Source organism: Molothrus ater, chromosome 6 (genome assembly GCF_012460135.2).
Source record: "Molothrus ater isolate BHLD 08-10-18 breed brown headed cowbird chromosome 6, BPBGC_Mater_1.1, whole genome shotgun sequence".
NCBI classification, from domain to species: domain Eukaryota; kingdom Metazoa; phylum Chordata; class Aves; order Passeriformes; family Icteridae; genus Molothrus; species Molothrus ater.
In genome coordinates this window covers 13,379,273-13,396,719 of record NC_050483.2, presented here as the reverse complement: position 1 = coordinate 13,396,719, position 17,447 = coordinate 13,379,273, and the positions used below count along the sequence as shown (strand labels likewise).

Below are 17,447 nucleotides of genomic sequence, written 5' to 3'. Positions count from 1 at the left end.
ATCCATTTGACTTTTATGATTTTGGATAGAGTATCCTTTCACTTTGGCTGTAATTGCAGAGCCTAAGGACTGTTTCCCTGGCAAGCGTCATTATGTGAATGTGTCTGCACTGTGTCTGCCCTGACTACATTTTTCTTCTTCCAGCTTTGTTATGTTTTTTTTTTTTTTTCCCTTGACTATTAGAGATGTTACTGTACTTCAGAATAGGAAACTGTTTAGGGAAGGCTTGTCAAAAATTCCCTCCATATAACAATGTCTAGAGTCCTCTCAATTTCCTGCCCAGAATGCCTGGAGTTTGTTGAACAGCTAATATTTCAATTTCTATTTAAATAAACAGCAGCAGAAGTGACTTGATAAGTGTGCCACTAAATAGATCATGTTACCACTTAACTTAGAGCTAATGCTTAACAGTCTGTTTTGCTCCATTTTGGTGGCAATAGTCATGTAATTCCAGGCAGTTCTAGGAAAGAAACAAACAGTAGTATTATATTGTATTACAGCAGTAATTATATTTGGTAATCTGTGAGTGAAAAGTTGAAAAAATATCTAGTGTGTGAATGGACAGTAAGCAATTTTTTAATTATCTATAGGAAACAAAGCTAATTCTGTTCTACATCTAAAAGATGTTTTAAAATCTATTCTGTTGTACAGAACCCATATAACAAACCCTAGGAAATCTGACCTTCTGATAGGTCAGTCTAGCAGTAGCTTTTTTTTGTTATAGAATGAAAGAGAATTGCCAAGTCATTAAAGGTATAGGATGTACACACATAGACAGTAAGACAGTATCCCTTGGCAGCTTCAGATTGATAGCTCTAGATTTCCCTGGCTTTTGTTAGGCTCCAGAGCACTTAAAACACTTCTGAGAAGTTGTCTTTGTCTCTCCTTGCATATTTAAAATGTATAAATACAATCAGGGGAGTATCAGTAGAAGGTGATAAAGTTTCTCCTCTCAGCCATTCAGTTTTGCTTTGGTAAATAGATAATGAATCAGGATGTTAAACCTGTATTATATTTTCAGGGGTCACTTGGGCTTTGAGTGTAAACAGAATCAAATTCCTTGAGCCTGATTCTGTAGCTGCAAGGTGTTTGAATGTCTGTTGTGCATGAGCTGGACTCGTGTGCTTGGACTGTTCCTAAGGTGGCTTTTGGAAGACAAACAAACCTCACAAGTTACAATTAAAATGCCAATGGGGAGGTATTTTTATCATTCAAATGTGGACAACAAGGGTCCTTTTCCCCCCTTTTCCTCTTTTTTTTTTTTTTTTTTTTTTTTTACACAATGGTCATTTAGATGCCACAGAAGTCTTAGATATCTTAGCTTCTCATCTTGTCTGTTCCCTTTGAGCATCTTTCCTGTGTTCACAAAGTCAGGACTCTCTTCCCTTCTCACAGCACTGTTTCAGAGCTGTTTGCCAGAAATAAAAAATCAGTGGAAAATGGCCCATTTTTGGAGATGCCAGCAGTGCTGGAGATAATATAGGCAAGGTCCTGGAAGAAAGCTGTGAAAGCCTGTGTACACCATCCTTCATTACTGAGGCTGAACAGAACCTTTTTCTGTGTCATGGTATGGGAGAAACTGTGGGTGATTCAGGCCTTAGACTTTGAATGCCTGCTGAGTAACCTGAATAGTTCAGCCCTGATGGAATCATGATAGGTCAAAAGTTGCTATCTGATAATATTTTTATAACTGAACAGAACTTTGCTTCTTCCAGCTGATTTTAAAGTCCAAAGAACTGGGAAAGCACTGCTTAGAATGTGTTTTAGACAAGAAGGTCACCACTATCAACTTTGGGCCAGCATGGCTTGCCATGCAATCTATAAGAACAAAATGCAGAGACAGTAAAAACCTGCCTTATGTCACTCTGTTGGGAGAGAAAAAAAACTGTTTCACTCTCCCTTGGTATCCAGTTCCAGGTTACTTGTCATTTGCTGGCTTTGGTGAGAGAAATCTGAGGGTTTCTGATGACAGGCATTTTCCTCCAGGCTTAGAAGAAGGTTAATGCTTTTATAGGAGTAAGACTCAAAGGGAAGTAAATATGGACCTTGGAGGAGCTTTACTTTTGATTCTGTATGCCTTTTCCATGCATTTTTCTTTCAGCCTCTCTTTTTCTCTGAACAGCCTAAATAATCTATGTAACCATGATTAAGCCCTCTTGCATGTTAGAAAGTATGTAAGAGAGAAGATGAACAATTGCAATCTGTCTTTTACATTTGTTCAGAGGTGATAAGGGGCGTTGCAGCTTCCAAATAGACAAGATACTAGTACCCTCTGTTTAATTATTCCTCCACTCTTGAGAGAGAAATACCGTAGGCAAGTATGTTTATTCTCACTTTTCCAGTTGGGAAACTGAAGCAGGAAGGTTTCAAGATGGTTTGGGTCCTAGCCAGAATTTGAACTTGGAAGATATGGCTCATTTCCAGGCCTATGCTTAAATGGCAGACCATCTCTCTTTCTTATGCAATATTTTTTAATAAGGATAAGATTTTATGTACCCTTACATATGTGGTTAGAAATGGTTCTTTAATGTACTTGGAGATGCCTTTTCTCCATGGCTTCTGATGGACCACAAGTCTGCTTGATCCACGCTCTAGGGAGGATGCAGTGTTCATGACAAATCTGCCATTTATTCCTGTTTTCTTCCTGCTTGAAGGAGTCTGCTCCCTTATGCAGTGGACCATGCAACTTTAGGGCCTCAGTAGTTCTGTCACAGTGAGCCCAAGATTGCAGCAGGCTCCGGCAGACTGTGGAGTTCACTCATCTTGCTCTTAGCTAAGTAGCCATGAGCTCCCACCCTGTGTGTGACTGAACATCTGTGTCTCTCCTGTTTGTGGCTGTGCAAGCAGGGCCTGAAATACAAACCCACTCCTTCAGAGCATGGCAGAGAACGAAGCTCAGTTAAATCTCCAGCAACTTTCTTCCAATTAATCCCGTCCTTGCATTCTTTTCCTGCATGCGTTTCATCCCGTCTCTCTGTTTTACAACTCAGCAATATATTCTGTCTTGAAAACAGCATTAAGTGTAGTTACATGCACACACACTGAGAGGAGAATATCCCCCCACAGTGTTTACAGCAACACCTCTAGGTGACGGCAGGCAGTAAGCTTTCTTTTTATAGAGCTCCAGACTACAGATCATTAGCTTGATATGGAAGCTCAGTGGTGCAAAGTCATTTGAATATTTATTACCCTTCTTAAGACTTTCGCTTTTCAAGTGGGAAATAAATGTGATAAGACCCCCTTTCTGTCCTCTTGCCTGACAGGCTAAGGCACAAATATGTGAAATGGATTTTAATTGTATTTCCTTGAACTTCCGTGTTAGAGACCAGCAACTTGGATGCTTTTGAGCAAAAACATGTGTTGAACAACTGCAAAGTTTGTTAGGCCTTTTTACAACCTTCCCTCAAAGTTAGATAGGAAGTTCAGCTCCAAAAACGAGTTGAATTTTCAAAATTTAATATATAAATATTCATGTATAATATACAAAAAGGCAGCTTTATAAACTTATATTTGAATGGGGCACTGTTTCTTAAGTGAAGTACAAATTTAAAGGCCCCTTAAAACTGGACTTTGCCAACAGTCATAGATTTTTGAGTAACTGTAACAAACCAAACATTGTGTAAATGAGGGCTTGTGGGGGGAAAAAAGCCAAGCCTTTTACAATACGATCAGCAAGACATGAAAGCCAGCAGCAGGCAACAGAAAGGCAGAGACAGGCTCCTGAATATATTTTAAAGGTAGAATGTTGTCAGTGTGTTTTCATTTAGCTATTTTAAGATGTCTATGTTTCACTTGCTACAGTCACAAATTCTAACTGTGAATAACAGGAATCATTATATGGGTGTAAATGGTATATTGACTACATTTTTCAGGCTCAAACACACCTTCCTTGTTGGCAGTGGAAGGCAATGAATGAGGCATTTTATTAAAACTGGTGCTTGTGGTTCTAATCAAAGGTCACTGGTTAGCTCTCACTTTTCAGTCTCAGATTTGTCTAGATGTTTGATCAGGGGGCTGCAATGAAATTATTATGACAAAGACTTTGTACTAGGCGGTATCTGTCTGCTGAAACTTGAAAGTCTTTGCCACAGTGATGCTGACAGCATGTGAATGCTGAAAGAATGTGCAAGAAATGTTATGTCTTAAAGAAACCTTTACCAAGTATCATCTTCCCTTTGTGTTACGTTTGAAATCATTTCAGTTGCTATTAAGGCACGAATGAAAAGGTGTTTCATTGATTAAAGGTGGCGTGTTTTTTTTTTTTAAAGTGTACTGTGTGCTTTAAGACAGTCTTCCCATTACTTACTCTGTTCAGTCCCTGCTGCACACAGCAAGTTCATTAACATGCAGATATGCAGTGATTGAAGTTGGTTTGCCTTTTACATTGGAGTTGTCTTGATATAATGAGTTTCTCTTTAATGTTCAAAAAACTGTTGTTACTTTCTAAAAGGGGTTTGTTTGTGAATTTCATTAAATTTAATTCTGTCTTCAAACCATTTCAGTATTGTTCATTTTACCACAATTAACACGCTTGCTGATATTAAAAACTATTTTTCTTTTAAAGAGATGCATTTTAACTTTCAGGCTATGGTGTGGGCTTGTCATTGATGTTGAATGAGACACCTCCTGTTTAACTCGCAGATTCCATATTTTAATTGGTGCCCATGTGCAAAAGTAGTAGAGAAAAGTAGGTTAGGGTTACTCCAACTGCTTTTTCTCTGGGACTGGCATAGACAGCATTGAGTCAAGGAAAGTGAAAAACCACTCACTCTGCTAACTTTATTTTCTTTGTTACAATGGACTGGACAAATGGAGAAGGAAACTTGTCTGTCAGATAACCTGTGTTTGGTAAAGAGAGCAGAATCCAGGACGTGAACTAGAAAAGAATTCTTTTAATTTTCTGCTCAGTATTTCTAACATAAAACTGTTTGTTCATCTGGGAAGCTTGAGGTAGATCCTTCTTTGCTGTGAGGTCAGCAGACAGTGAACATCCAGCTGCTGAGATGTTCAGTCTGAGTCCTCAGCGTTGTTTCACAGCTCCTTCGATGCCATGGACTCTTGGAAACTGCCTGGAAAAGAGAATGAGGTGTAGCATTTAGGAAGTGGTTGGTTTGGTCTGAAAGAATAAATGAAGGTGATATCAGACTAAAGGTGGGGTAGGAAGAAAAATTATACTGGAAATACTTTTACCTTTCAATAAATGCAAGTCCAGAACTGTAAGATGCACTATTACTGCCCTGGAGGTCGCTTGTAGATTAGAAATATTGTGATATTATGTATTTTCAGGAGGGATTATGGTAGAGAACAGAAGCAACATCTTTAACTCAAACAAACACAGTGGGGAAATAGGGAACAAGTTTACATCTTGCCATATTCAGATTCTTTTAAATAAATGGCACAATTTCTGAAGCTGTGCTTCTAAAACAGTTCTGTGTGAATGGCACCCACTTATAAAGGTAGTGGCATTGACAATTGGCCTTGTTATGAAGGTAATACTACAGTCTTAATTTTAATTTTCATGTCTACATAAAGATGGATTATTTACAGATATCCCAGATTGATGGGGGGTGGTTTTGTGGTCTTGAGAAGAATGCAGAGATACAGAAGTGTCAAATGGAAGCTCCAGTGCTCCTTTCAGGGCTACTAGATCTGAAATTTTAGATTCATTTCTAGACACAGCTGGCAGAAAGTCTGGTACAGATTACAAATATTTTCCCCATTTGTACTACCATAACAAATGGAAGTTAATAAAACACTCTACAGCTAATAATACAAGTATTTTTTCATTATTGTAATTCCCATATATATATTTATATATATATATATATATATATATATACTTTTAAATCACCTTTAGTATATTATTAAATGATCCACAGACTTCTTAGACTTTTACTGCTACGTCTGGGAAAACATTCCTTGTGTTGATGATTTTATTATCAGAATCTGTTTAATCAGTATTGAATTAATTTCCTTTACCAAACTTTTTTCTCCAGTGATGAATCTTCAGTATTAATCAGAACATCCTGTGATGAAAATCTGCATTTAAAAACTTAGTGAAACTGCCAAGTCTAACTTCTTTCAAAGTGTAATTCCTAGACACTTCCTGAACTCTGTTCATGGGCTGGATTTTCTTCTTGCAAAAATATTCCATTCATTTAATCTGAGATATCTTTTTTTTTTTCCTCGAGAAACTTTGTTGTCTTCCAAATAAAAACGTTCTCTGTGTAGTATGGAGAGTTTATCTAACTTCAAGCCCTTTTATGCAGAGTAGAGAAAGGAATCTCTTATTCATGTTGCTTTTATGATTCTGGGAATGTTGGTGACTATATGGAAAGCCTCAGCTCCTCTTTTAGGCATTTGCACAAGATATCTGACATGGTGTGAATATTCCCTGATAAGAATTATAATTTTGTCTGATTTATCAGTTTCTTGGTAATTATATAGTGTGAGAGTAGCTTTATTTTGCTGCCAATGAAGTTAGTGAAAATTACCAGGCAAATAAGAGTAGCAAACTGGGCATCTTAGTTGTAGAAATTTAATTTCAGAAGACATCTGTTGAAAATGAAGGGTTCAATCCTAATGAATGTCCTACTTATAGTTACAGTCTCTTAGGCACGTGATGGAGTCCCATTAAAGTCACATAAGACTTTTTTGGAGGCTTCAATTGTAGTGTAGGTCCAGTTGTAAAATCAGATTGTTAATTGATCTTACCTCCAGGGATTTCTGGTTTTCTGTCTTTATTTTCTTCCCCTTCCCTCTTTTTCTTTCTTTTTTCTCTATTTGCATCCCTTGAAAACAGTTAATACATTCCTCAGATCAGTTTTGTTTTGCATTTCTAGATTATCAACTTACTGTCTAAGTAATTTTTTTTAAGTAATAAAAATGCTTAAATGCTTGCATATGAAAATTTTGTAGAAATAAACTAGAGACTCCAAGTAGACCGGTAGCAGCAAGGATATACAGTGCCTGCCTGAAATGACTTTAGAGTTTGTTAAAATCAAATGACATTCAGTACGGATACTATGAAGAGAAAAATCAAAATAGACACCTAATTATAATTACTTTTTTTCCTGTCATTATATCCGTACGTGCAGAACAACTGATTTGAAATCACAACAGCTCAATTCGGTAGGTACAAAGGTTTTTCCTTCCTTTTTTTCATCATCCACAGGATGTAACATAATTTCTTATACTGACCAAAGTCTGAAATTTCCTCAAGTCGATGGAAATGCTACCTGAATTAGGGAAATTAATTAATAGCACATGACTGCTATCAAGGCTGTAGACACTACATGTTAATCAAACAAGAAAATTAAAAGGTTAAGCTGCTGATTTGGTCTCATAGATGGCTTTTCCAGCTGGACGAAGTTGTTGTGTTAGCATATACTTTCACTGCTTTTGAAGAAACATATTGGAGACCTAAGAACAACACTTAAGTGAGAGGGAGGAGGATACATTTGTTAGAAGGGCTTTGCAATTTTGGATGGTGGAATGCGTTGGCTTTCTTCCAGACTTTCATGACCTTTTGGAAATTTTAGTCTAAACTGCCAGTTCCCTTTGTTAGATGAAAAATAATGTTTATTTCTGAAACTAACCATTCATGGCTGTAGCTTTCAGTGTGATGTGGGCAAATAGGAGCAGTAGAGAAGCACTTGAGTCTGTATCTTATATGCTACAGAAGGACTGAATGCAACAGGTGCCTGTCATCTGTTTTCATATATTTTTGGAGGGAGCTTGCCTTTCTCCCTACAAAGGGGTATATGTACATCAGAAATATCTGCATGGGTGCATGCACATTTGTCTGATCCTGAAGGAAGGAAGGAAGGAAGGAAGTGCTACGCTTGTTGTTAGATGATATCTTGATTCAAAACTAAGCCAAAAAAGCCAGTGTCAGTGTCAAAAAATTAGTGTCAGATCAGAAACATGCTAAGTACAAGAATGTGTAAACTCCTGTATGAAATTAGGGGATGGTGGCAGAAATGTATTTCTGGATGGTGCCATGATATGTATGGTTCAGGGAAGGTCTCAGAGGGGGAAAAAACCAATCATATGCTGCAAATTCTGGTTAGGGAAGTCTTACTGAAATCATGGAATTAGTAAGGTCAGAAAAAGCCTGCAAGCTCAAGCCCAACTTTGACCAAATGCATGACTCTGTGGACACTGAGATTATGTTTTCAGTAGGAATGTCTAAAGTTAGAGTTCTGATTCACTCCAGCAATTCAAAGTGTAGGTGTGATAGACTTCTGAAAGTTGCCTGCTGCTGGAGTCAGAGATATTTGCCAAGAGCCTCCAAAATCTGGCCACCTTTGACTTGGTGGCTAGAATATGAATTTAGGATTGGGAATCTTGCTTTAGGTGCTCCTGTTTCAACGGCCTTAACAGTTGCATTTTAGAAATGGCTCCCATGGGTGTCAGTCTTACCATAGCAGAATCTATAATTTGCTATGCACTTGTGATAAAGCTGGTCACTCATGGATTCCCAGAGGAATGCTCCATGTCCACGTAGGACCATCCCTGATTATAAACTGGTCCTGATTTTATCTATACACATATATTGCTTTGATATGAGCCCTGATGAAGTTAAGTGTTCAATTTAGTGTGCCAATACAATGAAAGATGTAGGAATAGCTGAATTGTATATATTGTAAATCTTTCAAAAGACTGCCCAGAAATTACTGGCTTTTTGTAAATCATACAAAACGGGTTATTGACATTGACAATTTTCCTCCAATATTTTTATTTTTTACAGTAAGATTTTGTTAAATAAAGTCTGCTACATAGCAAGTTTTAGATTAGTTTCCTTTAGCTTTACAATTTCCTAGGATATGGCAAGTAGAAACTCTTTTTACCACTTAATCAGTTTTGGCTTTAGATGATCTGTCGAAAAGTACTAATTTTTTATAAAACTCAGAGATAAAATTGGAGGAGTTTTTTTTTTAGATTTTGATTATATTTATTTTTAAAAACTGCTTTCAGTACATTGCACACAGAAATGCAAGCAAAAAATGAAATACAAATTTGGCTATCTAAATTGATTGGAATAATTCCAATAACTCCTCCAAATTTTCAGCTTAAGCAGAAAGATAATAAAAACCATTCTGTTTGGAAAACTATGCTTTCAAGATGCACTTTTTTCACGTCTAAATTATTTACCTGCCACTACTTTTATAAGATAAAGGTTTTGGCATAGCCTGTAAGCTTGAGAATACCACACAGTGTGTGTCTGTGTCAGTTAGATGATAACTGAGGAGACTTTTTCCCCTAACCTAAAATGCTTGAGATGCTCTGCACCCTTGCCTCACCCGACATGGAAATATCCTTACTGATTTATGTTCTAGGATTTTTAATATTAGCACATCTAGCTGCGATGGGGGAGGAGGAAAGGCGTGAAATAGCGTGAAGTCGCGGCTCCGTATTTTTGAATCGTGAGAAAGATTTTTGAAAACCTCTTAAGGAAGCACGTGATGGAATAGTTGGTCAGAAGTGGCAGCAGGTGTGGCTCTGAAAAGAAAGGCATTGTTCTCCAACTGGTGGGACTGGGGGGCTGCGGGGAGGGAGGCCCCGCGCCGCCGGAATGCCGCGCGCTCCGCAGACACAACATGCCCCAGGATGAGCTTTGTGCAGTTGGGTGGCAGACTGATAAGCAGCTCGTTTTTTTGGAAGCAGACTCTAAAGTCATTCTCCCAGGGGTGTTTTGCGTGTGCAGATATCCATACATTGTTCCATACATTTGCTGTTTCCAATAACACGTGTTGCTCTCTGATAACGAGTTGCTGCTTTCGGGGGCAGGCTGTCTCTTTGTTGCTGCAGTATCAGCGGGGAGGCACTGGACTGTTAACACTGATGCCTATATCCCATGTTATTTTGGGAAGTAATGTTTTAGGCAAATACAAATTATTTGGTATTTTTTGATTTCAATTTTTTGTAATGTCCAGTTACGTTCATCATGAGGTGGGGATGCACAGCAGCAAAAGAAGGCATCAGAGAATAGTCAAATTAGGAAAAAGAGGAGAAAAAAGCCAGTGTACTGATTTTGTTCAGCCTAGAGGTATTTAGGCATCATTTAAAAAGAAATAAAAGTGAAATTTAAGTTAAAAATGTATATATAAACAGAAAATGTAAACCATTTTCTCTGATATGGATGCTAAATGTGACTAACTGATGTTTTAAACGCAGGCCTTCTAGAATTTGAACTGAAATAAATTTAAGATGGAGGATATCCACATGAGATACCTAAGTGACAAAAATGAAGTAGGCTTTCGGTAGGTGCAGCAATATGTTACATTGCCTTTGAGCTGTACATCTTTGCTCTCCATGCTGGTTCACTGATGTGTTTGTGTTCTTCAACGTGTGCCACGAGCAGAGCAGAGCTGGTCAATCCATTTGTCCTGAAAACTCTTGTGAAAAGATCTAACATGTTCTGACTTTTTTACACCATGCTTGAGTTACGTCTCTACTATAACTAACCATCAGGATTTAAACAAAGTGCCTGACTGCTTCTAGAAACCATGATTTGCTATTACACTAATGACAGGAATTACTAAAAATCTTTGCTGCCTTATTGACCACTTAGAGTACTTAATATTTATAAGCAAGCTCATGCTTTTGATGAGTTTTGTCCAGAAAAACATTTCAAAAAGCAATTCAAAAGAACAGTGTGGAAATTTTCAAGTCAAACTATGATTTATAATATTATTTTTCTAAGTAGCAACCACAAAAATAATCATGCTGCTGGAGCCAACAACAGTATTTTGAAATGGTAGGATCTAATGTATGAGGTTATTGCATATGAATGGAGAGATATGTTATTGCAATGATATATTTTATTACTTGCTTCTGTTTTTATTAAGGATAATGAAAACCTTCTGTTTGGCCCTGTGAACAAAACTAATGTGACCTTTCATGTGACCCACCTGTTGTGCTTTCACAATTGATAATAGTTACCTCATGTTAGCGTGATCTGGAAAATAGCAGTGTGCCAGCACCACAGAAAACAACATTTGTGTTTCTGTACTTTGAATTTGTATTTGCCTCAGAACTGAAATTAAGAAAAATATAGGTTATCTAAGAAACTGTTTTAAAGGCAAAATATTATTGTAAGGGCATTGTCCGTGTTACTAGCAGATATGTTTTCAAAGCCATTCAGCTGCTGAATTATAGCTGTAAATCTGCAGAATTGGTTTAAAATCTGTGATTTTTAATAGTATCAAAGATTGTGGGAAAGTCCAATTAGCTCTTTTGAAAGTTACAAGAGTACATAAATTAAAAAAAGTCAGAATATATAGTGCAATTTTCCCACTTTTTAATTTAAAAAATTACTTTTTTCCCCTGTTTCATGTAGTCCATAGCATTTATTTACTTTGAGTGGAAAACCATGAAGGGCTGATTTATTCTAGACATTATTTTTCTGATTGTGTTTAGGTCTTGATTCGGGATACAAACACTTAACCTGAGCAGTGTAGTGTTCTTTTTCTAGAGGTGCATGATAAATGTATCAGGGCTTCATTGGGATGACTTCTAGGTAATGGGATAAGGATTTGCAGGATCAGGACCCTAATTTCAAAGAGGTTTTCACATGTAGGTTTGAAGTACTTGTGCTACTGCTGAATTTGCTCGGCAGACCAGAAAGGCTCTTTCCCTTTGGAGCCCTTATGGTTTATCTGGTCAATGACTTGCAAGCTAAGAAGGATTTACACATTGGATCAATGATCCATGAAATAAGGGGGATTTCCACAACGTCTGTCAGTGACAAGTTACAGTGTGGCCACACAGTATGCATTTTCAGAATTAATGTGTATGTAGAAATATGGAACTGTATAAATGATTATTATGTGATACTGCCTAATGGTCAGAGAAGGATGTAAATAATGTATTATGTGTATTAGTGGGAACTTGGTGATTCCTCTGTTTCTTTTGTTTGGATTAAGAAATGTATGTGTACATTCTGTGGCAATATTCTTGTGGCTGTGCATACATCAAGAAAAATTAGACCCAGTGAGCACAGGGTCTAATTAGACCCAGGTCTTTCAGTGCTACATTCCCTCAAGTCAATGTTTTTTTTTTTCTCTTCTTACTCAGTAAATGTCCCAGGTACTGAAGATCAGCAATTGACTGAAGTTACAGAAGGGGGTCAAATGTCTTCAAATGAAAGTGTCCTCCCAGCAGCACCTTTGTGTTGCACCATGAGCCTGTCAGTCTGAGTCTCTCCTGATGGCAAGTGCTAAGTTATGACATAGGGAGAGAGGTATCCTACTAAGTAGGCAGGGCTTGATCAAAAGCCCCTTTGAAGTCAATAGAAAGATTCCTATTGACTTAAACAGGCTTTGGAGCAAGTCCTTGATTATGAGGGCATGTAATAATCTTCTTATTGCCTCATTATGCACAATGGTAACTTTAGACCTGTGACCCTTAGGGAGGTTGATTTCTTATATTCCAAAATCTCCACATCCCAAAGTTACCCACTAGCAAGAGCAACACTCCAGGTCCTTTTCCTCAGTTCCTTCTCTTGTCTTAAGGGTCTAAGCCTAAGGAGCAGCTCAGCTCTCCTGCTCTGAGTCTGCCATCAGGCTCATATCTTGCATTCCCCATTTTCCTACTGCAATGAAGATGGCAGGGATCGTGCTGTACATTACACCTCAAATCTTGTCCCTAAACCTGGCAAAGTTCTTGGGACTAGCAGCAGACTGAGCATGGCCATGCAGAAACCATGTGTGCCTGGATCTGATCTCTGTCAGTGTGCCTCCAATAGCAGGAACAGTTTGGTTTCTGTGAGACTTTTTCATGACAGAGGAGGCTAAAAGTGCACATGGTGCAGTCTGGAGTTGCACTGGCCTTTGTAAAGAGTCTCCGTGGATACATCCTCCAGGGAGGTGAAATGAGCCTCTCTTGGTCTTCTCCTTCTTCTTGAGTCCATTTGTTGACTGCTTAGTGTGTACAAGAAGCCTCCAGGAGGTACATTGCTACAGAAGGCAAATGGCCTTAAGGAAGACAAATGATTCTTGCAGTTGGCATTTGACAACCAGAGCTTTGCTACAGCTCACCTTGAGCAATGTGTAAAGGATCACTGAGCATTCCTTGGAAATAAGAGTGCTAGCAGCAGGGTGATCAAGTTATATGGGTTGAAAAGACAGATTATAGGATGTCTCACACAGCTTTTGAGTCACTTGGATTTCAGTATTCCTGGTTATTCTTTTGAGATTTCTCTTATAAAAACATTTTCTGTTGAGATAACTAAAGTCATGAACAGGCAAGAATGTCATACATTACAAGAAAGCCCTCAAATAATGTAGTAGGATGTTTTGCACCTGTGTTTCAGTAATGCTGTAGTTTTGTGACTTCATATTAGAATTTTCCATGTCTGCTGGCAGTACTGTTCTTAATCATACTGTTCTTAGCTCATACTGTTAAACAAGTATGAGTGTAGAGACTGTCTGGAAGAGAGGAATATATGAAACAGTTCTTTCCACAAGTTTTTTGGGTATCTATTTGGTTCTGTTCTGTCTGTCTGTGAAGTTTGAGGTTAGAGTCAGAATAAACAGAGAATGCCATATATTGTGCTTTTAACATCTTTCTTTGCTTTTTGTCACTACTTGTCATATCAAAATCTGATTTAGGTTCTGAATTGCATAAATTCCAAGCAATCTGTAGCAGGACTTATGTCTTAGATTGTTAACAAACAAACCATTTTCACTCTGCCCTGTGTCTGGTTACTTATGGTCAAGACACCAAAAAAGCTCCATTTCTACATGGTAAATGGGCAGGGTTTTCTGACACTGGTATCTGGAAGGTATTTTTGTACCACTGGTGGGATTTTTTGAAAGCTGAAAAGACCTACATGTTTAATTTTTCTTTCATATGCTCACTACAATTTGAAGATCATTCAAGAGAAGAGTGCAAATTGGCATTTTTATTTAGGACAGATAAAGCAGGATTAGTTTTTCTGCTTTGAAAAAATAATACTTTTATTTGGTTAAAAAAGCACCAGTGGTTTTTATATACTAGAAATATTTCTGTCAGCCATTCATCTAACACGTGTTATTCTCTTCCCAGATCTTTTCCCTGTTGTGTCCTTATTGCAATCATCAAAACCATTTGAAGAGTTTAATTTAGACTGAAATGATTCTCCATAGAATAAACAGAATATCTCACCTGTGAAGGATGATTACATTTTCTAAATTTGTTTAAAAAGGAAGGACCTTCATAATTCACAAGTGTTCTATTTGCAGTTTTTATGTGGCAATATTCACAAGTTCTACTTGCAAGAGAAGTCTTGCATACTTTAAGTCTGAAAATAAAGCATTTCTGTGTTTGACTAGTATCAGCAATTGTATCTTTCATTTTATTGGCACTGAAAGAGTAAGCATCAGTGTTTTGATTTCAGACATTACCTGGCTTGATATTAGTGGTCTTTTATTGTAAAAATACATTTTTTCACAGTAAATTTTTTGGTTATTTGAGTACTCATGATGTGCTGTGTGAATTAAGGAGGTTTCCGATGTCTTTCAAATTAGGCATCAAAAGACAGTTGTGCTTTAGGTAACACTGGACGGAAGCAGAGGAACCTTGTGGAAGTATTAACTTGGAGTTCTGGTGCAACTTCCACGTGTGGGTAACTCTCATCTGTTGCATAGGGGGGAGGAGACTGTTGTGCTGTCTAAGCTTGGTTTGGTGAGCAATTCATTCAGGCACCTCACTGGCACAAGTCACAGTCGAGTGCAATTTAGGATGGAAAGTCAAATTCTTCACCTGCGCATAATTTCATCTCTTCCCAGCAGCAACGCTGGTACAGATTTGCTTTGCAAATAAGAGTAGGCTTGCCAGGAGCTGTACAAATGCATTTCATGGCCTTCCTGACAAGAACAGGACCAAAGGATGGACTGTGGTGCGTCTCAATGTCCCTTGCAGCCTGTGCAGGAGCTCTATGGCTTTGCTAGCTACCAAAGCTGCAGGTCCTCAGCGATGGGCTCTCATCAGGGCTGTGGCCCTACCAGCCCTGTTACTCTGCCAGACCATCCCCAACGTGCAGCATACACAAACAGCTAATCCATTTATGCAGCAGCATCTGGCTACTCCAGATTTCCACTAAGAACAGGGTCTTTCAATAAGATTTCGATCTCTCTGATTTGTTAAGTACCCTTTGCTCTCTCCTCCATAATTAAACAGATATTTAGATACTGTATTCCCTATATCTGCATCTGTGAAAAGATATATAGAATAGATGTTATCTCTGCCTGAATGTGTGAATTTCCATTCATTTTTTAGAGGATGAAAACTTTTTGCTGTGAGCCTAAAGCAGGCTAAATATGCTACTATATGTTGTTATTTCTTAAGCTTATTACATAACCCAGTTTATTTTTAGTGTCTGTTACATGGATTTTTTTCCCTCCTTTTATAAGAGAATTTTACATTTTTCTCTCTTTAAAGCTCTGTTAAAGTTGCTTGAATTCATTTGATAGTGGTTGATTGTTCCATATACTCTTACCTAGCTTTAAAGTTCAAGGAATTTGTTAAGGATATTTCCAGTAGCTCACAAGCTATGAAATGTCAACATTTTCAATGCAAAAGCAGCTGCGTGTGCTTTTGTTTTCAGAGTTGAACTTGAGACTCTGTTGAACCAGTTTTTGGCACCATCTTTAGAAAAATCAGGGTCATCTCAAGATGGAGTCTTACAAAATTAGTAACTACTTTAAGAGCAGATTCATTTTAAGTACCCTTAAATAGCTGCTGCAGTTTGGTTAAGTTATGTATAATTTGATTTCAGCTTTCTATTCCTTGAAAGACTTGGATATCTTTTCCTTTTGCATATTCAGGATTCCCCATGTCCCTATTTTCTCTACATTGTCTTCCACTGTTTCACAGGAGCAGAATTCTTTTCATCCTGTCATATTTGTTCTGTATTAGAAACAGTATCTGAAAGCCAAAGGGGAATTTTGCATGCAGCAGCCTGGCCAAAAGCGTATCAGTATGGCAGAACTTCTGTTAATAAAAAAGAGGGGAAAAAAAAAAAAGAAAGGGACAATCCCCTTTTTGACACCTCTACCCTCACCCCCAAATTTATATATTCTTGTAGGATTTTAAAAGTTGAAAAAAGGTAAACAGTTATGTTCTCATTTTTCTTGAATCTCTCTCAATTCAGGAGTATGCTGTGTGCATCTGGCTGGCTGTGAATGTAAATATATGTGTATAAACATGTTGTATAATTTGAAGTTATACTGTCTGTTAACTAAAATAATAGCCCCAAAAGCAGTTGGCCTGTCATAGATGATATAGTTCAGCTTTTATATCTGCTGTTCATCAAAAGAACCAATGAAAATTTCATTCTAACTGGCAGCCAAGTAGCTAGAAAAATAAAGTAAAGGCTGCTGATGCCAGAATATGAGCAACACAATAATTTGCTAAGACAAATCTGTCTGGCTGTAACCTGATCATATATGGATCAATTGATGATATTTTAAATTAATTTGTCATGTGACTGACTTGCAGTTCTAAATTCCAGGAAAATATCACCACTGAGTTCAGTGAAAAATAGCATTGTTTGTTCAGTACAGACGTTTTTCAGCCAGACAGTGATGAAAGTGCTTGCTAATAAGTACACAGGAAATTGAGAAACACATATTAGAATAGAATAAATATATTTTTTCACTTGCAAGCTTCTTCTTTTTTTTTTTTCTTAGGGTTTAGTGAAGGTGTAATTTTGTCCCACATAATTTTTTATTCTAATTAATTATCAGGAGGAACAAGGACAGGGATGAACTTGCTTTCAGAATTAAACGGTATAGAATAATTTTTGACCAGACCCTGAAAAAAAATTAATTCTTGCAGGTTATACTGTTAAAGATTTATTTCCTTGTCCTTCATTTCTTTTTTCCTCCTTCCCTGTTCCTTGCCATTAAATGGCAGGATTGTTTTAATTGTTTAAAGGAGAGGGGATTGTGGACTCTGCTGGAGTGTCAGCTTCTCTACCTAAGCCTTGCTGGCTTACTGAGCTTTTCCAGTTCACTGGTGCAAGTGCAAGCATCAAATGGTCCATATCCAGCTCTAATTCAAACTTACTTGGCAGTTATTTCTTGAATGGCCCAATTTTACATGTGATTAGTTTTTAATTCTTAAATCGTGACATAAACTGTGTGTATTATATTACTATGGAAGTCTGTTAATATGTAGGCGATGATTAGCTGGAAGTGCAAGTTCTGGTTTTGCTGGTACATCAGTGTGCAACCACTGTGACTTCTGTGGGGACTCCTGGTCTGCAGCTGAAGGCAGAATTCATCCCAAAGTGGAAAAAAAAAAGTGATGCAGATTTTTAGGATGTGACAAGAATAACATTACAAGATAGATAACTATAGCAAGGCATAACAAGAAAACTGTGTTTCTGTGAAAAGCAGACTGCAGTTATTTCTGGTCTGATCCTGGTTTCTGATTCACAGTTTTGAAGGCCAAAACAT

General features: G+C 37.6%; 1 protein-coding gene across 4 annotated transcripts in view; it reads left to right on the top strand.

Annotated features, from left to right (window-relative positions):
- Positions 1-17,447, top strand: part of SOX6 (SRY-box transcription factor 6) — a 370,211-nt gene that overhangs the window by 22,873 nt on the left and 329,891 nt on the right. The window lies entirely within an intron of this gene.